Here is a 23,248-nt window from a genome sequence, read left to right as displayed (position 1 = left end):
TTGTTTGTAAACCAGGTATTGGTACTTATGGCAGTGTGGGCAGGTGCCAAGTCCTGCTGGAGAATGAAATTTCCATCTCCAAAAAGCTTGTCAGCAGAGGGAGGCATGAAGTGCTCTAAAGTTTCCTTGTAGACGGCTGTGCTGACTTTGGTCTTGATTAGTGATGAGCGAATATACTCGTTACTCGAGATTTCTCGCGCATGCTCGGGGGTCCTCCGAGTATTTTTCAGTGCTCGGAGTTTTAGTTTTTCTTGCTGCAGCTGAATGATTTACATCTGTTGGCCAGCTTAAGTACATGTGGGGATTCGCTAGCAACCAGGCAACTCGCACATGTTCTTATGCTGGCTATCAGATGTAAATCATTCAGCTGCGGCGCTAAAAACTAAAACTCCAAGCACTAAAAAATACTCGGAGGACCCCTGAGCATGTTCGAGAAATCTCAAGTAATGAGTATATTCGCTCATCACTAGTCTTAATAAAACACAGTGGACCTACACCAGCAGATGACATGGCTCCCCAAACCATCACTGATTGTGCAAACTTCACACTAGACCTCAAGCAGCTTGGATTGTGACCTCTCCACTCTTCCTCCAGACTCTGGGACCTTGATTTCCAAATGAAATGCAAAATTTAATTTAATCTGAAAACACATTGGACTGCTGAGCATCAGTCCAGTTCTTTTTCTCCTTGGCCCAGGTAAGACGCTTCTGGCATTGTCTATTGTTCATGAGTGGCTGACACAAGGAATGTGACACTTGTAGCCCATGTCCTCGATACGTCTGTGTTTGGTGGCTCTTGAAGCAATGACTCCAGCAGCAGTCCACTCCTTGTGAATCTGCACCAAATTTTTGAATGGCTTTTTCTTAACAAACCATTCCAGGCTGCGGTTATCCCGGTTGCTTGTGAACCTTTTTCTACTACACTTTTTCCTTCCACTCAATATTCCAATAACATGTTTGGATACAGCACAGCCAGCTTCATCAGCAATGGCCTTTTGTAGAGTGGAGTGTGTCAGTGACTGCCTTCTGGACATCTGTCAAGTCAGCAGTCTTCCCCATGATTGTGGAGCCTACTGAAACAGACTAAGGGACATTTTTAAAGGCTTAGTAAGCCTTTGCAGGTGTTTTTTGTTAATTAGTCTAATTTACTGAGTTACTGACTTTTGGATTTTCATTGGCTGTAAGCCATAATCATCAAAATTAACAGAAATAAACACTTGAAATAGATCACTCAGTTTATGACTGTATATAATGAGTTTCAATTTTTGCATTGAAGAACTGAACTACCGTATATACTCGAGTATAAGCCGACCTGAGTATAAGCCGACCCGAGTATAAGCCGACCCCCTTAATTTTGCCACAAAAACTGGGAAAACTTATTGACCCAAGTATAGGCCTAGGGTAGAAAATGCAGCAGCTACCGGTAAATGTCAAAAATAAAAATAGATATCAATAAAAGTAAAATTAATTGAGACATCAGTAGGTTAAGTGTTTTTGAATATCCATATTGAATCAGGAGCCCCATATAATGCTCCATACAGTTCATGATGGGCCCAATAAGATGCTCCATACAAAATACGCCCCATATAATGCTCCATATTAAAATATGCCCCATATAATGCTGCACAAAGGTTAATAATGGCCCTATAAGTGCTCCATAGAAACATTTGCCCCATACAATGCTGCATAAAGGTTGATGGCCCCATAAGATGCTCCATACATTATGGCCCAATAAGATGCTCCACACATTATGCCCCATGAGATACTCCACACGTTATGCCCCATAAGATACTCCACACGTTATGCCCCATAAGATACTCCACACGTTATGCCCCATAAGATGCTCCACACGTTATATCCCATAAAATGCTCCACACGTTATGCCCCAGAAGATGCTCCACACGTTATGCCCCAGATGATGCTCCACACGTTATGCCCCAGATGATGCTCCATACATTATTCCCCATAAGATGCTCCACACATTATTCCCCATAAGATGCTCCACACATTATTCCCCATACGATGCTCCATACATTGTTGGCCCCATAAGATGCTCCATACATGGTCGCCCCATATGATGCTCCATACATGGTGGCCCCATATGATGCTCCATACATTATTCCCCATATGATGCTCCATACATTGTCGCCCCATACGATGCTCCATACATTGTGGCCCCATACGATGCTCCATACATTGTGGCCCCATGCGATGCTCCATACATTGTGGCCCCATAAGAGGCTCCATACACCTGGCCCCATACGATGCTCCATACATTGTGGCCCCATAAGATGCTCGATACATTGTGGCCCCATACGATGCTCCACACGTTTGCCCCATATGCTGTTGCTGCGATTAAAATAAAAAAATCACATACTCTCCTCTCTTCACTCAGGCCCCCGGCACTTGCGATAGTCACCTTCCTCATTCCACTCGCCGCTCTATCTTCCATCCTCTGCATTGACTGTTCAGTCACTAATCGCGTCATCGCGCCTTCTGACCTGAACAGTAAGTGCACAGGATGGAAGACAGAGCAGCGCGCAGCGGTGGAACGAGGAAGGTGACTATCGCGCAATGCTCTCCTCCCCCTATATACTCACCTGCTCCCGGCACGGTCCCTGGCAGCGTCTCACTATCAGATGGTCTCCGGAAGCCGGCGGCATCTTCCTGTGTTCAGCGGTCACGTACCGCTCATTACAGTAATGAATATACGCCCATATTCATTACTTTAATGAGCGGTACAACATGACCGCTGAACACAGGAAGATGCCGCCGGCTCCCGGAGACCATGGGACATGCAGGGAGAGCACCAGTAGCAGGTGAGTATGTCACCACGCTGCTCCCCCTCCCCCGACGACCCCCTGCTGACAATGACTCGAGTATAAGCCGAGGGGCACTTTCAGCCCCAAAAAAGTGTGCTGAAAATCTTGGCTTATACTCGAGTATATACGGTAAATTAACTTTTTGATGATATTCTAATTTTGTGAGAAGCACCTTTTTATTTTGTAAGTGTAATAAACAAGCAGGTACTGAGTATGTCACCACGGAACAGACAGACCAACAGTTGAGGGGTTTATTAACAGGAATCAGGTTCTCCTCGCAGGGAGGAAGCAGTGGGAAATAACTAGCAATAAAACAGTGCAAAAATATGGGAGTCAAACGATGTAACAGGAGTAAGCAAGATTTCTTGAGAAAAGAACACTTATCAGTCTGAGGGCTTGCTTGAAGGGTCGTCTTTTCCAACGTAGGCGCCGAGAAACAGCGGCACTTGTCGTCCCTCTGTTGTCCGTGGGCTGAGTAGTCTCTTGGAGCCTGCTGCCTGGGGTTTCGGGAGTTAATGTGGTATGCACAGGCTCTGAGTCTTTAGCTTTTACAGCACAGCCAGGAATCGGGGGCTCTGCACTGTTAAGTCTCTGTACCAGGAATCACAGTCTCTGTACCAATACCGCGGAGACCAGGGGATAGAAGTCTCTTCTCTGTCTCCTGGAAACTGGAAACTACGGGGTTAAGCCTCTGCAGCCTGTTCTCCCTGTGCAGCTGGAAGCAGGAAGTCACACAGCCACTCTGCTGCGAGTCTCTGGATATCCGGCCGACAGTCTCTCTCTCTGCAGCACGAACACACACACACTGAGCAGTTTCCTTAGTCACACTCAGGGGTCCTGGCTGGTCAGTGCGTTAACTGGAGCTGCGTGCTCAGGTCACTGTAGGGGGGATACGTCGTCTCAGATTATGGAGGCTTCCAAGTCCCCACTCTCACTCCAGCCTTAGTGCCCTCACGGGGAGCACTCTGTCATGGGGAGCACGGCGCTGCAGCCTGCTTTCTCTCTGTGCAGCTGTCCCCTCTGGCGCACTCTGCTCTCCCGCACTTTTCTGACCACACCCCCGTCTCTTCCTCTCCGCCCCAGCCGTCACATGGTCCCTTCTGTCCAGGGCAGAAAGTCTTCCCCCCCCCGACAACCCAGCTGTCTGACTAAGTGGTTCCAGGTAAGGAGCAGGGAATGCAACCTCCTTACATAAGTGTAACGCTTCTCCGTGGACGGTGTCTGGCGATTCATTTCGGCCTCAGTCACTTGTGGACATATTACAACATTACATACAGCCTATAGACAATATTGGGTGTTTTTTTTTAAAGGCAAGATTGTAAGTGACCCTGGAGTCTTACCCGACCTTTTTATTGTTGATTTCTCTGCACAATGGATAAACCAAGTATTAATCGGTAAGTTCACTTCTCTCATCCTGCCTCCAGTGCGTCACAATAGGATCATTAGAATTGAGTAGAAAACGTGGCTTATGTTGTGCACAATTGCATCAAACTGCACTATAATCTTTAGTTATCATGTGAAACAATGTAATAACCGAAGAGACCATGCATGTGTTAATGAAAATGTTACATTTAAAAGTATCCAGACACTGCAATTAAGTTATAACTATAATAACACGTCCTTTTTAATACGGCCATCGTCTTTTGTTCCAGTGTGCTTCAGCGCAGGTTAATAGATTTCACTGTCATCGAAGGTTTCGATGCACTTATCAGAATACAAAAAAAAAAATTCCACATAATTTTTAGAAACCATGGTTACCTATTCAGGTTTTTAGCTCCAATGTTTTACTTTTCAGAGAAGTTATAGAGAATTTACTTAAATGACTACAGCAAAAAAAAAAATGAAATCAACAACTTTGTGATCAATGGAAACAAATCTTACATTCTTGAGTAAAGTCATTTATGGTTCTTGTTTTGATAACTTTAGGTCATAATTGAATATTATGTGCTTGGTATCCCAGCACTGATCTTATTAAATGCTTGAGGTTGAGGACTTGGAATTAGAAACATGCCATGTGGGGTGTGAAGCCTTGTCGTAAAGTTCATAGGGCAAAAATAAATGACCATAGGAAGACACAAATGGCTTGTTCTTCTGGGGTTTATGGCACTAATGCTAGAACATCCTCTATATACTACGCCACATGGGACACATCCCCTATATACTACACCACACGGGACACATCCTCTATATACTGCACCACACGGGACACATCCTCTATATACTACACCACACGGGACACGTCCTCTATATACTACGCCACACGGGACACATCCTCTATATACTGCACCACACGGGACACATCCTCTATATACTGCACCACACAGGACACATCCTCTATATACTGCACCACACGGGACACATCCTCTATATACTGCACCACACCGGACACATCCTCTATATACTACACCACACGGGACACATCCTCTATATACTACACCACACGGGACACATCCTCTATATACTGCACCACACGGGACACATCCTCTATATACTGCACCACACGGGACACATCCTCTATATACTACACCACACGGGACACATCCTCTATATACTGCACCACACAGGACACATCCTCTATATACTGCACCACACGGGGACACATCCTCTATATACTGCACCACACGGGACACATCCTCTACATACTACACCACACGGGACACATCCTCTATATACTACACCACACGGGACACATCCTCTATATACTACACCACACGGGACACATCCTCTATATACTACACCACACGGGACACATCCTCTATATACTACACCACAAGGGACACATCCTCTATATACTACACCACACGGGACACATCCTCTATATACTACACCACACGGGACACATCCTCTATATACTACACCACACGGGACACATCCTCTATATACTACACCACACGGGACACATCCTCTATATACTACACCACACGGGACACATCCTCTATATACTACACCACACGGGACACATCCTCTATATACTACACCACACGGGACACATCCTCTATATACTACACCACACGGGACACATCCTCTATATACTACACCACACGGGACACATCCTCTATATACTACACCACACGGGACACATCCTCTATATACTACACCACACGGGACACATCCTCTATATACTACACCCCACGGGACACATCCTCTATATACTACACCACACGGGGACACATCCTCTATATACTGCACCACACGGGACACATCCTCTACATACTACACCACACGGGACACATCCTCTATATACTACACCACACGGGACACATCCTCTATATACTACACCACACGGGACACATCCTCTATATACTACACCACACGGGACACATCCTCTATATACTACACCACAAGGGACACATCCTCTATATACTACACCACACGGGACACATCCTCTATATACTACACCACACGGGACACATCCTCTATATACTACACCACACGGGACACATCCTCTATATACTACACCACACGGGACACATCCTCTATATACTACACCACACGGGACACATCCTCTATATACTACACCACACGGGACACATCCTCTATATACTACACCACACGGGACACATCCTCTATATACTACACCACACGGGACACATCCTCTATATACTACACCACACGGGACACATCCTCTATATACTACACCACACGGGACACATCCTCTATATACTACACCACACGGGACACATCCTCTATATACTACACCCCACGGGACACATCCTCTATATACTACACCACACGGGGACACATCCTCTATATACTGCACCACACGGGACACATCCTCTACATACTGCACCATATGGGAGAGCTGACAGATCCCCTATACACAGCACAATGCAGAAGATCCTCTTTGACAAAATGTCATCATTTTGTGGTATTTTGATATAACTGGAGTTTTATTTTACTGTCTGCTACATTCTGCTGATGATTCCTGCTGGACAAGCATGCCATTAGGCAATTTAAGGAATATTATTTCTGATTGTTATTTTTACATCTTTTTTATGGAATGTTATTTCCATATCTCTATATGCTCTCAGATAAAATGAAGGCTATTTTTGATGTTTTGCATTTATCAGAATAATCTGAATGAATAAGACTGTGCGGTACAATAACAGTGAGGATTTTACAAGTAGGAATTTTTCTGATTTAAATCTATATATCTACCCAGACAGTAATAAAATATTTTGGCGTAACTGCATCTTCATAAAGTTTTATGTATTTGGAATACAGAATCAAACCTTGAGAACTCTGCACATCTTTGGCTTTGTTTTATAGGGAAATAAATGCAATTGTAGTATTTCCAAGACCGGCACTAAATTAAAGAGCATTTTTCCCCACAAATGACAGCTCCCTTGGGAAATGCCAGTGTCTTTCACTCTTATTTAAAGGGGTTCTTTCACATTAGTGAAAACAGTCTGTTGGTTTATTTATTTTTTTTTAAAGAAAGTTTGCCAGCTTTGTCAAGACATTGACTGATATTGCAGCTCATCCTCTTCATTTGGTCGCCAGACCCAAGAGTCTATGGGCATCAATGACTGTCTCAAATATTGCGTATTGTGTTTATGGTACAATTATTGGAAATTCAAAGATAACAATAACATTTACAGGTATTTACAGGTATTACTGCCAGCACAAGCAACTTAAAAAAGTTATATTTTTTCTGCCCTACAATAGTTTTAAAGGGGTATTCTAGTTTGCATAAATGAATACATATCCGCATCCGCTGGATTGGTGACAATGTTGGCATGAGTTCCCCCTATTCTCCCTTGGTCAGAACAAGAACTAACTTCATTCATTTGCTAAAGGACCAATTTGAAAATATTCTAGAGGTATCAGAAGGATCGAGGAGATGGAGAGAGGGGTAGGCCGGTCTACACCAGTTATCACCTATCCTGGAAATTTGTGAGGAGAATAATAATAATAATAATAATCTTTTTATATAGCGCTAACATATTCCGCAGCGCTTTACAGGTTGCACACATTATCATCACTGTCCCTGTTGGGGCTCACAATCTAAATTCCCTATCAGTATGTCTTTGGAATGTGGGAGGAAACCGGAGTGCCCGGAGGAAACCCACGCAAACACGGAGAGAACATACAAACTCTTTGCAGATGTTGTCCTTGGTTGGGTTCGAACCCAGGACCCCAGCGCTGCAAGGCTGCAGTGCTAACCACTAAGGCTACTTTCACACTAGCGTTTTCTGCAATCCGTCACAATGCGTCGTTTTGCAGAAAAAACGCATCCTGCAAAAGTGCTTGCAGGATGCTTTTTTTTCCCCATAGACTTGCATTGACGACGCATTTGTGACGGATTGCCACACGTCGCATCCATCGAGCGACGGATGCGTCGTGCTTTTGCAGACCGTCGGGAGAAAAAAACGCTACGTGTAACGTTTTTTTCTCCTGATAGACCGCTTTTTCCGACCGCGCATGCGCGGCCGGAACTCCGCCCCCACCTCCCCGCACCTTACAATGGGGCAGCGGATGCGCCGGAAAAATGCATCCGCTGCACCCATTGTGCAATGCAGCAAACGCTAGCGTCGGAATCTCTACCCGACGCATTGCGACGGGGAGATTCCGACGCTAGTGTGAAAGAAGCCTAAGCCACCGTGCTGCCCGATCGTTGTGTCTTGCACTGCTGACATCCCAGTGATTACCAGAATGGGGGATTTAGGACTCCGGTTCTTCCCTGGCCACAAAATAGCTGCCAAAAAGTTTGGAATGGAGTGGAATGGAATGGAGTGGATGTCTATACCCCGCCCCACCATTCACTGTCTATGAGAGGCACAATGATAATTATTCACAAAAAAATAGGTAACTTAATCAATGCTTTAAACTTTGAATCGATCGACTGAGTGCATGCACCAAAATCCGCAAAGCCATCTGACTGTCTTACGGGAAGTTTGGATGTCTTAAAGTGAACCTGTCATGTCAGATAATGATAATTACCTGCAGATATAAGGTTAAGCTGCAGGTAAAAATTGTTAGAAAGGTGCCAGGCCGATTTTACTGAAAGCATGCCTACCGGGAGAAAATAAACTTGTTTCTTCCCAGAAGCTGCTGGCTTTTAGCTATATGGGAATGCCCATAGCGGCTACTGTCATCACTAACTATACTGTGATCGGCAATCTTAAAGCAAGCCCTGCAATTTGACTGATGGCCCACTCTGCAGTGAATCAGTTCTCCTTTGTCCTCTCTCATTGTACCTCTACTACATTTTTAGTCATACTAGAAAAATAAAAAAAAGTGCAAAAAAAAAGAACAATTAGATTGACAAAAAAATAATCAAGCAGACATTAAGTACATTTTCTTGAAAATAACTTTAAAATTAATAGATATGAAAGATGTCAGCAAGGGAAATTACAAGATGGGGAGAAATACAGATTCTATGACAAAGTCCAAAAATGGTTGTCACAGTACCAGTGCCACAACAATTCTAAAATAACCACAGCACAATCCCTTGATGAAGCTTATGCGAAACGCGCGTTGAGGTACATGATGGTTACATTTAGTTACAATCCTGGGTAAGCACTTGCTGTGTGCGTGTATACTTATAGATGTGTATGTGTGTGTGTGTGTATAATATATAACCATGCCCATTTTGCTTGCCATCCATTCATATGGAAGTATGATGCAAGTATTTACAATTTTGTTGCAAAGTGTCATTAATGGAATGGCTCTTCAGCACTTGGCATTGTTCACATGATGAATTCTAATTTCACACTAACTGCTACATATAGATTGTAATAATACATTCACGCAGCTGACTCACACGTGATTGATGACCACTTGTACATTATAAGTTATTACCAAAGTAGATCATTGGTGTGCCTCAAGCCCAACCTGCTTTTACACCAGTGAGCAATATCTGCATTATATTTTAGGTATGGTCATGACTCTTTAGTTGCAGTCGTCAGGTTTCCAATATAAACTAATCACCGTTTCTAGCTGTATCTATTAGTGTACCACATGCGTGCTTGGATATCCCAGAAGTTTTTCATCAATGCTAAGATTAAAATGTCAGATTTTAGACTTGGGAAAAGCTCATCATGTTAGAAATGGAAGCACAGAGACTTCCCCAAGAGCCAATTTATTCTTGTCATACCAGGAATTCATAAAATGTAAGTATGTAGCTAACGAGACGGATGCACTCTTTTAATAGGTAGTTAGGGTGTTGTACCATAGAGGCAGTAATTTTCTTCCTCACCTTCCAAGAACTACAGTGGTGCTTTCATGTTTGAAAATTCCTCAAAATGTATCTGCAAAAATTTTACTTGAAACTGCATTAGATTTTCACACAAGTCCTAAAAATAGTTAACCAAATCAAGCAAATGAGTCAAAAGTACCGTTTATTGTCATTTTTTTAAAAAAAATCATCCAATATCACATGTCAGTGAGTGGCAAATTTAAGTGAAACTTTGCTTTTTAGTATCTGGTGTGACCCTCTTGTGCATAAATAACTAAATGTTTCTAGTAAATGTTGATTAGTCCTACCGATCTGCTTGGATGGCTTTAAGCCCATTCCTCTCTACAAACAGCTTCAACACTTATGCTAGTGAGTTTTTTTTTTCCATGACCAGATTGCTTCACTTCCTTCCACAACATTTCTATAGGATTAAGGTCAGGATTTTTACATGTCCATTCCAAAACTTTAACTTCCTTCTTCACGAACCACAGAACAAACTGTGTGATTTTTGGGTTGTTCTCTTGCGGGAGCCATGTTCTCTTGAGAGTACATCTGTCCATAAGCTGAATATCAATTTCCTTTAGAATTTACTAATACAATTCATTATTCATTGATCCATCAATGATGGCAGCCGTCCTGGCCCAGAAGCAGATTGTATGAAGCTTTTATTCTGTAATACCATGTATTTCTTTCTCCAAACATAACTCTTTTCATTTAAACCAAAAAGCTTTTTTTTCCATTTTGCCTGTAAAAAAAAGTTTAAAAAAATAAATTCTCATAGCATTCTGGGTTGTCTGGCTGTTCAGACTGACAGGCAACAATATTCTTTTTGGAGGGCAGTTTCTTTCTCTTTGCAATCCTGCTATGCATATTCTGTTTACTCCAACTGGTAGACTCATGAAAATTAACATTGGCTAATATGAGAGAGGCCTTTTGTTGCTTAAAGATTTCCTTGGGTTTCTTTGTGACCTTGCAGACTATTTTATGTCTTGCTGTTGGAGTGATTTTTGTTTGTTGACCAATCCTGGGATGTGTATTAAAGGTCTTGAGTGTTAGGGGTTGAGTTCCCACCTCTGCACAGGGGGAATCTCGAACCATCTCCGCTGCGGTCTCCCATTCTTCTCCAGCCGCAGTGGAGCCTGCTCAGCGGAGACGTCGATCCCAGCATCTGGCTCAGCCTGATACTGTGCTGATGGTTACTGCTGCCTTTCCAGGCTCAGCCATTGTAGCCAGTACTGGTCAGCGGGGAGCAGACGTCTCTGGGACTAAGTCCTGCTTTTCCCCTTCTGAGCATGCCCAGAGTAAGATCTCTCATTGGAGGTCAGAGGTCACATGCTCAGGAACTGTGGCAGCTCCCATTGGTACTCTAGGAAGGTCCTGAAGTTGCTCAGGTACTGTAGCAGCTCCCATTGCTCCTCTAGGAAGGTCCTGAAGTTGCTGCAGCTATAAAAGGTTGTCATGGCCGCATGGCCATGCGCTAGTATCCGCTTATATTATGAGCTTTAGCTACTCAGTGGTCTTGTCTGCTTGTGGTCAAGGTCCGGCTGAAATAAGCCACTAGAATACCGGCACCTCCGATGAGGAGTTTGTATGGTGAATTCAGGGCTGGCGTAAAGCCATTAGAATTCCGGCTCCACCGGAGAGGAGGTGTTTGTGTGCTTGCTACTCCCTGACCACTGATTGCTTTTGCTCTGTTATGCAGCTGTGTTCCCCTGTGACGCTAACAGGGCACAGCATTTTCCCTTCTGTTCAACTCTGTGAAGTAACAGAGTTCGCTTCTACCACCATATTGTGCCACCATTTGCTAGCAGCAGGTTGGCCTCCTGCACGGTGGACCCCGGGCTGTGAACGCACCAATAATAATATCTAAATATACTCGGTGCATTCTGCCAGCCCTAACATTGAGTTTCCTTCATTTGTACACAATCTGTTTTGACACTAGATTAGTGGAGTCAAACCTTTTTAGAGATGATTTTGCAACTTTTTCCATGCTGATAAGCATCAACAACTCTTCAGAAATATTTTTTTCTTCATGTCCTGATACACTCCCACTAACGTAAAGATCAGACTTTGATAGATCTCTGTTCTGTAAATAAAACCGGTCGCCCACTCACACTTGACTGTCTTCCCATTGACTGAAAACATGATGATTATATGCTAATCCTAAAGGTTCATATAATTTTGCCAATCACTAACATATTATTTTGTATCATGTAGCTCAATACAAAAAATGGCAAAGTTTAATATTTTTGACTGGTTTTATTTGGATTTTTTTGCATGCCTTTATTTTGAAAGCCAAATGTATGCACTAATATGGAAACTTCTGAAGGGTTTACAAATTTATCAAACAACTTTTTAATATTTGGTTGATACAAACTGTAGTTTTCATTGGTGTCCATACGCCTTTGTCATCTTTTTTTTTTATTATGACTCATGTCAAAATTTAGCAATTTCATTTTGTTGAGTTTTTTTCCTTTTTACATTTACCATACAGAAAACTTTTCATGTTATCAAATTACCATATATAGTCATTTTTTATTTTTTTTATATTACATTCTGGAATGAAGGAATGATATGAACTGCTATGATAACATCATTGGCCCTCATTTCCAACCTCTTAAATTTCCAACGTACAAGGAGTTTACCTTCTGAGATCAGCGCAAGCTGTGTAACACAGCTGGCACCTGTGCTTTACAGTTCAGACTCAACTGTAAACGTGTATACGTGTAATATGTACAGTAGGGTTGAGCGAAACGGGTCGAACATTTTCAAAAGGCGCTGACTTTTGGCGAAGTCGAGTTTCATGAAACCCGATCCGACCCCTGTGCGTTGTCGGCCATGCGGTACGCGACTTTCGCGCCAAAGTCGCGTTTCAATGACGCGAAAAGCGCCATTTCTCAGCCAATGAAGGTGAACGCAGAGTGTGGGCAGCGTGATGACATAGGTCCTGGTCCCCACCATCTTAGAGAAGGGCATTGCAGTGATTGGCTTGCTGTCTGCGGCGTCACAGGGGCTATAAAGGGGCGTTCCCGCCGACCGCCATCTTACTGCTGCTGATCTGAGCTTAGGGAGAAGTTGCTGCCGCTTCGTCAGAAGCAGGGATAGCGTTAGGCAGGGTCCATTAACCACCAAACCGCTTGTGCTGTAGCGATTTCCACTGCCCAACACCACCTTCGGTGTGCAGGGACAGTGGAAGCTACATTTTTTTTTTTTCCTCAGCGCCGTAGCTCATTGGGCTGCCCTAGAAGGCTCCCTGATAGCTGCATTGCTGTGTGTACGCCGCTGTGCAAACCAACTGCTTTTTTCAAAGCACAAATCCTCTTGTTCCTTCCTTTCTGCACAGCTATCTTTTTTTGTTTGTCCACACTTTTTATTTAATTTGTGCATCAGTCCACTCCTTATTGCTGCCTGCCATACCTGGCTGAGATTACTGCAGGGAGATAGTAATTGTAGGACAGTCCCTGTTTTTTTTTTTTTTTTTTGTGGGAGATTAAGATTGGCATTTCTGCTAGAGTGCCATCCCTGTGTGTGCCATCTCTCACTCAGTGGGCCATAGAAAGCCTATTTATTTTTTTGCTTGATTTGGGTTATAAAATCTACCTGAAAAAATCACTACATCAATCAGTGGGAGAAAAATATTGGCCTCAGGGCTTGTGTGCCACTCCTGACTCCTGTGTGTGCCATCTCTCACTCAGTGGGCCATAGAAAGCCTATTTATTTTTTTGCTTGATTTGGGTTTTAAAATCTACCTGAAAAAATCACGACATCAACCAGTGGGAGAAAAATATTGGCCTCAGGGCTTGTGTGCCACTCCTGACTCCTGTGTGTGCCATCTCTCACTCAGTGGGCCATAGAAAGCCTATTTATTTTTTTGCTTCATTTGGCTTATAAAATCTACCTGAAAAAATCACTACATCAATCAGTGGGAGAAAAATATTGGCCTCAGGGCTTGTGTGCCACTCCTGACTCCTGTGTGTGCCATCTCTCACTCAGTGGGCCATAGAAAGCCTATTAATTTTTTTGCTTGATTTGGGTTCTAAAATCTACCTGAAAAAATCACTACATCAATCAGTGGGAGAAAAATATTGGCCTCAGGGCTTGTGTGCCACTCCTGACTCCTGTGTGTGCCATCTCTCAGTCAGTGGGCCATAGAAAGCCTTTTTTTTTTTTTTTTTGGTTTCTAAATTGTCATTGAAAAAATCATTTTATTTTATTTGGTTTCTAAATTATTCCTGAAAAAATCATTTTATTTTATTTTGTTTATAAAGTCTCCCTAAAAAAAAAAAAACAATAGGTGGGAGATTAATATTGCCCTTTCTGCTTGTGTGCCAGTCTTGACTCCTGGGTGTGCCATCTCTCTCTCTCTCTCTCTCTCTCTCTCAAATTGTGGGCCATAGAAAGCCTATTAATTTTTTTGCTTGATTTGGGTTCTAAAATCTACCTGAAAAAATCACTACATCAATCAGTGGGAGAAAAATATTGCCCTCTGGGCTTGTGGGCCACTCCTGACTCCTGTGTGTGCCATCTGTCACTCAGTGGGGCATAGAAAGCCTTTTTTTTTTTTTTATTTCGTTTCTAAATTATTCCTGAAAAAATCATTTTATTTTATTTTGTTTATAAAGTCTCCCTGAAAAAAAAAAAAAAAAAATTGGGAGATTTATATTGACATTTGTGCTTGAGTGACAGTCCTGCGTGTGGGGCATCTCTGTGATTTGGTGCCACAGAAAACAGAGTGTGTAACATTGTGCCTGATTTTCCTTGTGGTATCACCAACCTGTAAAGGGATATTGAAATCAAACAGAAGTTATAGCTCACCGTGTAAGTTGTTTGACAGCAACAAATAAAGTTACTTTGGATAAGTTTATAAAACAATGAGGAAGTCTGGTGCAAGAGGTCGTGGCCGTGGGCGTTCATTGTCAGCTGGTAATGATGGTAGTGGTAGTGGAGCATCAGGTGGTCGTGGGAAAAAAATATTCCACCTAAGTCTGGAGCTGTGGAGCCAGGTTCGTCGTCTGGCTACACAAGGCCTCGAACGCTCTCTTTTCTGGGAGTAGGAAAACCGCTTTTAAAGCCGGAGCAGCAACAGCAAGTTTTGGCTTACCTTGCAGACTCAGCCTCTAGCTCTTTTGCCTCCTCTTCTGAAACTGGTAAATGTAAAAGCAGCGCGTCGTTTGTGGATGTTCACGGTCAGGGACAAGTCGCTTGCTTGTCCTCTTCAGCAAAAACAGCAACAAGAGAGAAGTATGCAGCAGGCGACATAACGGGTTACTCCATGGAGCTCTTTACACATACCGTCCCTGGCTTAGAAAGTGAAGCAGTTAACAGTCCATGCCCATTACAAGTAGATTCTGACATGGAGTGCACTGATGCACAGCCACAGCCAGACTACTATGCTGGTCCTTTGACTCAGACCACAACATTGCCCTCTCAGGGTACTGATCCACAATCAGACCCTGATGAGACTATGTTGCCTCATCACGAACGCTATACCACCGACCGACACGGTGACACAGACGAAGTTGGACACGAGGTAGAAGAGGAGGTAATAGATGACCCTGTTGTTGACCCCGATTGGCAGCCATTGGGGGAACAGGGTGCAGGCGGCAGTAGTTCTGAAGCGGAGGAGGAGGGGCCGCAGCAGGCATCAACATCGCAACAGGTTCCATCTGCCGGGCCCGTATCTGGCCCAAAACGCGTGGCAAAGCAAAAAACTGTTGGAGGACAGCGTGTCCATCCGGTTAAAGCTCAGTCTGCAATTCCTGAAAAGGGATCCGATGCTAGGAAGAGTGCAGTCTGGCATTTTTTTAAACAACATCCAATTGATCAGCGCAAAGTCATCTGTCAAAAATGTTCAACTAGCTTAAGCAGAGGTCAGAATCTGAAAAGTCTCAATACAAGTTGCATGCATAGACATTTAACCACCATGCATTTGCAAGCCTGGACTAACTACCAAACATCCCTTAAGGTTGTAGCACCCTCGGCCAATGAAGCTAGTCAGCAACGCAACATCCCTTCCGTCACTGTAAGGCCACCATTTTCCGCACCACCGGCAGTATCTGTGCAGGTTTCTTTGCCAGCCCAAAGCAGTCAGGGTCAGGGAATCACCAGTTTTGTAGGAGGAAATACTGCATCTAGGGCACCGGCGGAAACAATACCGTCTCCAACAGTCTCTCAGTCTGCCATGGCCACCGGCACACCCGCTAGTTCCACGATCTCCAGCTCTCCAGTCCAGCTCACCCTACATGAGACTCTGGTTAGAAAAAGGAAGTACTTATCCTCGCATCCGCGTACACAGGGTTTGAACGCCCACATAGCTAGACTAATCTCGTTAGAGATGATGCCCTACCGGTTAGTTGAAAGCGAAGCTTTCAAAGCCCTGATGGAGTACGCTGAACCACGCTACGAGCTACCCAGTCGACACCTTTTTGCCAGAAAAGCCATCCCAGCCCTGCACCAGCATGTTAAACAGCGCATCGTCCATGCACTCAGGCAATCTGTGAGCACAAAGGTGCACCTGACTACAGATGTATGGACCAGTAGGCATGGCCAGGGACGTTACGTGTCCATCACGGCACACTGGGTGAATGTGGTGGATGCAGGGTCCACAGGGGACAGCAATTTCGGGATAGTTGTGCCTAGCCCACGGTCTAGGAAACAGTTGGCTGTAGGCGTTCGCACCCCCTCCTCCTCGTCCTCCTGCAGAAGCGAGAGCTCTTCCACAGACCGCAGTCGCCAAACCACTCCATCGTCAGCTGTCACTGTTGCACACCAGTTGTCCCATTATGGGGCAGCTACTGGCAAGCGTCAGCAGGCTGTATTGGCTATGAAGTGTTTGGGCGACAACAGACACACCGCGGAAGTTCTGTCCGAGTTCTTGCAGGAAGAAACGCAGTCGTGGCTGGGCACAGTAGATCTTGAGGCAGGCAAGGTAGTGAGTGATAATGGAAGGAATTTCATGGCTGCCATCTCCCTTTCCCAACTGAAACACATTCCTTGCCTGGCTCACACCTTAAACCTGGTGGTGCAGTGCTTATTGAAAACTTCTCCTGGTTTCTCCGACCTGCTCCTCAAAGTGCGTGGACTTTGCTCACATATCCGCCGTTCGCCTGTACACTCCAGCCGTATGCAGACCTATCAGCGGTCTTTGAACCTTCCCCAGCATCGCCTAATCATAGATGTTGCAACAAGGTGGAACTCAACACTGCACATGCTTCAGAGACTGTGCGAACAGAGGCGGGCTGTTATGTTTTTGTGGGAGGATACACATACACGGGCAGGCAGTAGGATGGCAGACATGGAGTTGTCGGGTGTGCAGTGGTCGAAGATACAAGACATGTATCAAGTCTTTCAGTGTTTTGAGGAATGCACACGGCTGGTTAGTGCAGACAACGCCATAATAAGCATGAGCATCCCCCTAATGCGTCTGCTGATGCAAAGTTTGACGCACATAAAGGATCAGGCGTCTGCACCAGAGGAAGAGGAAAGCCTTGATGACAGTCAGCCATTGTCTGGTCAGGGCAGTGTACAGGACGAGGTAGCAGGCGAAGAGGAGGTGGAGGACGAGGAGGATGATGGGGATGAGTATATTTTTAATGAGGAAGCTTTCCCGGGGGCACTGGAAATTGGTGGCGTGCAAGGCCGGGTTCTGGTTTTTTGAGGGACACAAGTGACGTAGATTTGCCTGCAACTGCACCTCAACCAAGCACAACCGCAGATTTGACAACTCGAACTTTGGCCCACATGGCGGATTATGCCTTGCGTATCCTCAAAAGGGACACACGCATTACTAAAATGATGAACGATGACGATTAATGGTTGGCCTGCCTCCTTGATCCTCGCTATAAAGGCAAATTGCAAAACATTATGCCACATGAGAACTTGGAACTAATATTAGCAACAAAACAATCAACTCTTGTTGACCGTTTGCTTCAGGCATTCCCAGCACACAGCGCCCGTGATCGTTCTCACACGAGCTCCAGGGGGCAGCAGACCAGGAGTGTTAGGGGTGCACACATCAGAAGTGGCGTTGGCCAGAGGGGTTTTCTGACCAGGTTGTGGAGTGATTTTGCTATGACCGCAGACAGGACAGGTACTGCTGCATCAATTGAAAGTGACAGGAGACAACATTTGTCCAGTATGGTTACAAACTATTTTTCATCCCTTATCGATGTTCTCCCTCAACCGTCATTCCCATTTGATTACTGGGCATCAAAATTAGACACCTGGCCAGAATTGGCGGAATATGCATTGCAGGAGCTTGCTTGCCCGGCAGCTAGTGTCCTATCAGAAAGAGTATTCAGTGCTGCAGGTTCAATATTAACCGAAAAAAGGACTCGTCTGGCTACACAAAATGTTGATGGTCTAACATTCATTAAAATGAACCACAACTGGATTTCGAATTCTTTTGCCCCACCTTGCCCGGGCGACACCTAGCTTTTCTTAGAAAAGCTCTTGCCTGTGGACTACTGTGAATGACTTTTCAAATGTCTTAATTTGCAGCAGCTGATTGTCCAGCATACGACATGTTTACACCTCCCTAAATGGCCAAACTCCCCACACGGGGCCGTGGCATCGCGACTTGGCGCAAGCACCCGTGAGAGTGCTGTTTGTCTGAAGAGGTGGGTGTGCCCGCTTTTGGTCGACAGCACTGCCACTGGGTCCCTCATAGTACACTAAACTGTCTCTGGCGGTGGTGGTGCGCACCCAACGTCAGACACACTGTTGTAACATGAGGGGCCCTGGGCCTCTACCGCCGTCCACAAGAGAGTTCACCCACCCCCAGGTCAAACATTGCTCTGCCACTTCCACAATTATCTCTCACACTTCCACCAATGTTTAGACTATGCGCTGACATCCTTCCATTCCTGCCACTGACAATACCATTGTGTTGACGTGTATAATGGTACTTAACATAGTCAGGGACAGTGTCCTCTATTTACCAAAGTAAAAACTGCGTCAAATCAGTAGGTCAGGAACAACGCAGAGGATCCCACCCCTGTACCTAAAGATTGCACTCTTTAGTGTTTTCGCTGGAGTTTAATGTGAGACATTCACATTTATGTATTGTTTTGGACTACTAACTGGCAGACACTCATTACAATCATCCTCCGCTGACCAGGCCACTGCTGGCCGTGTACCCCTGGAACCAATTTAAAATTGCCTACAGCCATCTGTTATTATGTTAGGCCTTCGAAGCCTGTCTGCGGTCCTTCCTTCCAATAGTTCTCCACTGACCAGACCAATGCTGGCCGTGTACCCCTGGAACCCAGCTGAAAGTGCATGGAGCCTCCTTTTTTTCTTTGTTTTATATTTAGAAAGCCCAGATGAACTACGCTGTACCACGGTTCAAGCTACCCAGTCGACATTTCTTTTGCGAGAAAAGCCATCCCAGCCCTCCAGCAGCATGAAAAAGTCTGCATTGTCATAGCACTCAGGCAATTAAACAGTAGAAAGGTGCACCTGACAAGAGACGCATGGACCAGTAGGCATGTCCACAAAAAGTTACATGTCCATTACGGCGCACAGGGTTAATGTGTTGGATGCATGGTCCAGAGGGGACAGCCTACAAAGTCTGTCTGCAGTCCCTAATTCCAATTTTCCTCCGCTGACCACACCACTGCTGCCCTTGTACCCCTGGAACCAATTTTACAGTGTCTACAGCCTAATTTTGTAATGTTAGGCCTACTACGCCTGTCTGCGGTCCCTCCTTCCAATACTCGTCCACTGACCACACCACTGCTGCCCGTGGACCCCTGGAACCTATTTTTAATTGCATAGAGCATCCTTTTTTTAATAGTAGGCGTACAAAGTCTGTCTGCGGTCCACTATTGAAATTGTCCTCCACTGCCCAGAGCAATGCTGCCTGTGTACCCCTGTAACTTTTTTAAGCTGCAGTGAGCCACATTTTTGGTTTAAGTCCTACTACCTGTGTCTGTCTGCGCCACTCAATTCAGCTGTGTTCCTTTGAAAAAAGCTGAGCGTCAATAGTCTTGTTTTCAGCCTCTAGGAATTTTAAAACTGCATTGGGGGTACAACTTTGGTAGGGCCTACTAACGGTGTCTGCCTCCCCAAGGTGTGCCCCAGGTTTCCTCTCCATTGCTTCGATCTTCATGCTCTCGTTTAGTAGTTGTTGGAAACTACACTGCATTAGGCCTACAAAATGGGTATGGGGTGTAGAGAGATGGTGTGTTACACTCCAAGGTGTTCCCCAGGTTTCCTCTCCATTGCTTCGATCTTCATGCTCTCGTTTAGTAGTTGTTGGAAACTACACTGCATTAGGCCTACAAAATGGGTATGGGGTGTAGAGAGATGGTGTGTTCCACTCCAAGGTGTTCCCCAGGTTTCCTCGCCAATGCTTCGATCTTCATGCTCTCGTTTAGTAGTTGTTGGAAACTACGCTGCATTAGGCCTACAAATTGGGTATGGGGTGTAGAGAGATGGTGTGTTCCACTCCAAGGTGTTCCCCAGGTTTCCTCTCCATTGCTTCGATCTTCATGCTCTCGTTTAGTAGTTGTTGGAAACTACACTGCATTAGGCCTACAAAATGGGTATGGGGTGTAGAGAGATGGTGTGTTCCACTCCAAGGTGTTCCCCAGGTTTCCTCGCCAATGCTTCGATCTTCATGCTCTCGTTTAGTAGTTGTTGGAAACTACGCTGCATTAGGCCTACAAATTGGGTATGGGGTGTAGAGAGATGGTGTGTTCCACTCCAAGGTGTTCCCCAGGTTTCCTCTCCATTGCTTCGATCTTCATGCTCTCGTTTAGTAGTTGTTGGAAACTACGCTGCATTAGGCCTACAAATTGGGTATGGGGTGTAGAGAGATGGTGTGTTCCACTCCAAGGTGTTCCCCAGGTTTCCTCGCCAATGCTTCGATCTTCATGCTCTCGTTTAGTAGTTGTTGGAAACTACACTGCATTAGGCCTACAAATTGGGTATGGGGTGTAGAGAGATGGTGTGTTACACTCCAAGGTGTTCCCCAGGTTTCCTCTCCATTGTTTCGATCTTCATGCTCTCGTTTAGTAGTTGTTGGAAACTACACTGCATTATTCCTACAAATTGGGTATGGGGTGTAGAGAGATGGTGTGTTACACTCCAAGGTGTTCTCCAGGTTGCCTTTCCTGAGCTTCTATCTTCAGGCTCTTGTTAAATAGTGGTTAAATGGAACAACTGCATTTGGCGTACTAGTTGGTTTGGGGCCTACTAACAGTGTCTGCCGCTCCTTGCTGTTCTCCTCCACTGAACAAAGCTGTGCCGCCTGTTTACTACAGTTGCCAATTTTTAACTGCATTTCGACTACTTACTGATTTGGGCCTACTCTCTATGTCAGCCTCTCATTCCAGTTGTCCTCCACTGCAATGTTCCCTGGTTAGTCCTGTGTTACCAATTTTGAACTGCATTTAGCCCACTTTATTCTTTGGGCCTATATCTGTGTTTCCTCCTCATCCTGCCCATTGCCCAGCCAGTGATAGATGAGTCTGCTGGTACATTGACCCATAACGCAAAATTCCCTGTGCACGCTACACAGCAATATTGTGACCCTGCTGAAAGTCACGTTCCTCTTCCCGCATACCATACCACCTTACACGGGGACAAAGAGGAAGGTGCAGATGAAAGCGCAGGTTCCTTCATCAGGTGGGGGGAGGAATAGTAGTTGGCGACGTCACTGGCACAGGGCCTCTCATAGTATGCAAAAGTGTTGCTGCCGGTGGGAGGCGCCCCCGCCGTGCAAACACACCGCTGTACTTTGAGGGGCCCTGTGCCAATGCCAACTAGTGGGCCCCCCCTGCTTGCTCAGGATCACAGCACTTGCAAAGTTGAAATACTTACCTCTCCCTGCTCCACTGCCGTGACGTGTTCCAGATTTCCTGGGCCCACTAATTACTTGAACCAGCCCTATTCCCCACAACTTTAGCCAAATGACCCCCAATTTCAAATGCCTTCAAATTATTATAAGCTAAATTACGATTGACAAGCTTCAGTAACAAGAATCGATGTTTTTGCCATTAAAATGGGCAGTGTAGATGTTTTCCTGGCCTCCACTCACTGCCGACTATGCTCCCCCATTGACTTGCATTGGGTTTCGTGTTTCGGGCGATACCCGACTTTTCGCGATAATCGGCCGATTCCACTCGACTCGACTTCTAAGATAGTCGGGTTTCGCGAAACACGGCTCGATTCCAAAAAGGTCAAGGTCGCTCAACCCTAATGTACAGGACTAAGTGGACCCTCCAAATACAGTGGGCTCCTGGGTTTTCTGGGTGCTGATGGTGGACCTGCATGCAGCTTTTATGCTGCAATTGAAGACGAGGAACCCAACCATCCACCTAACTAATTGTTGGGATTCTGTACAAGTCCAAGATGAACTACATTGTTTGCAAAGAAAGTTGTAAGAAAATTGTCAAAACGTCATGGAAATTGATGGATCAATATTCCTTGTTGTCAAGAGTGGCAAAACCTATGACCATAATGGTCTGCCTAGTTCTAGTTTTCGCAACTAGTGAACATGGAGATCCACAAATAGACTTGCAGTACGTGCGTGTTCACACGCTCTCAACTGTGATTTCCAAAGAATGGAAGATAATAAGTTGCACAGTTTCTATTACCTGGACTCATTCTTTTACAGTCTCTCTATGTCTTCAATTTTCTTGTGAAACCCTTTTTTATCTGACATGAAAATCTCTGGGGGGCTCTGAAAAGGTTAGCGGAATCCTCTGAAATCTACTTAACAAGCTTAGCAAGCTCAAACATAGATATCACCATGTATACTGAGCTTCCCTTTGCTATATTTTACGTCTTTGCCGCTCTGTTTACTTTCATCATATGTTCAAAGGGGAATAGGGTCGCTTCCTTTTTTTCTAATTAGCACAATTCTTCAGGTGTTCCTGTTTATTATGCTTTCTTGAGTAATTACTTTTTGTTTTCCTTTACAACCTTTTTGCGTTTCCATCAATTTGAAGTGAAAATTGTGTTGACATTAAGTCAATATTACATCTTTTCATTAATAGTAGACCAGTAAAATACCTGAAATTTGGAAATATCCCTTGTGCTGGGTAAGTAAATGGTAAAATAGTGTAACTAATTAAGTCCTTATTACAAAAGACATGTACGTTGATAACAATATGCTCGAGAGGAGCAGGAATAATGGGTCAGCATTGATGACTTGTGGAACCAGAGCAACATAGAGCTATGTAGACGGTAAGAGCAAAAAAAGTGTCACTCTGGTACACGTGAAGTTCTTTGAAAATTAC

General features: G+C 44.7%; 1 protein-coding gene across 1 annotated transcript in view; it reads right to left on the bottom strand.

The window, feature by feature from the left end:
• LOC138648241 (tenascin-R-like) overlaps positions 1-23,248 on the bottom strand; it is a 467,927-nt gene that overhangs the window by 266,528 nt on the left and 178,151 nt on the right. The gene's annotated exons all lie outside the window — the stretch shown is intronic.

Source organism: Ranitomeya imitator, chromosome 8 (assembly GCF_032444005.1).
Source record: "Ranitomeya imitator isolate aRanImi1 chromosome 8, aRanImi1.pri, whole genome shotgun sequence".
Classification (NCBI taxonomy): Eukaryota; Metazoa; Chordata; class Amphibia; order Anura; family Dendrobatidae; genus Ranitomeya; species Ranitomeya imitator.
This window is presented reverse-complemented; position numbering and strand designations above follow the sequence as displayed.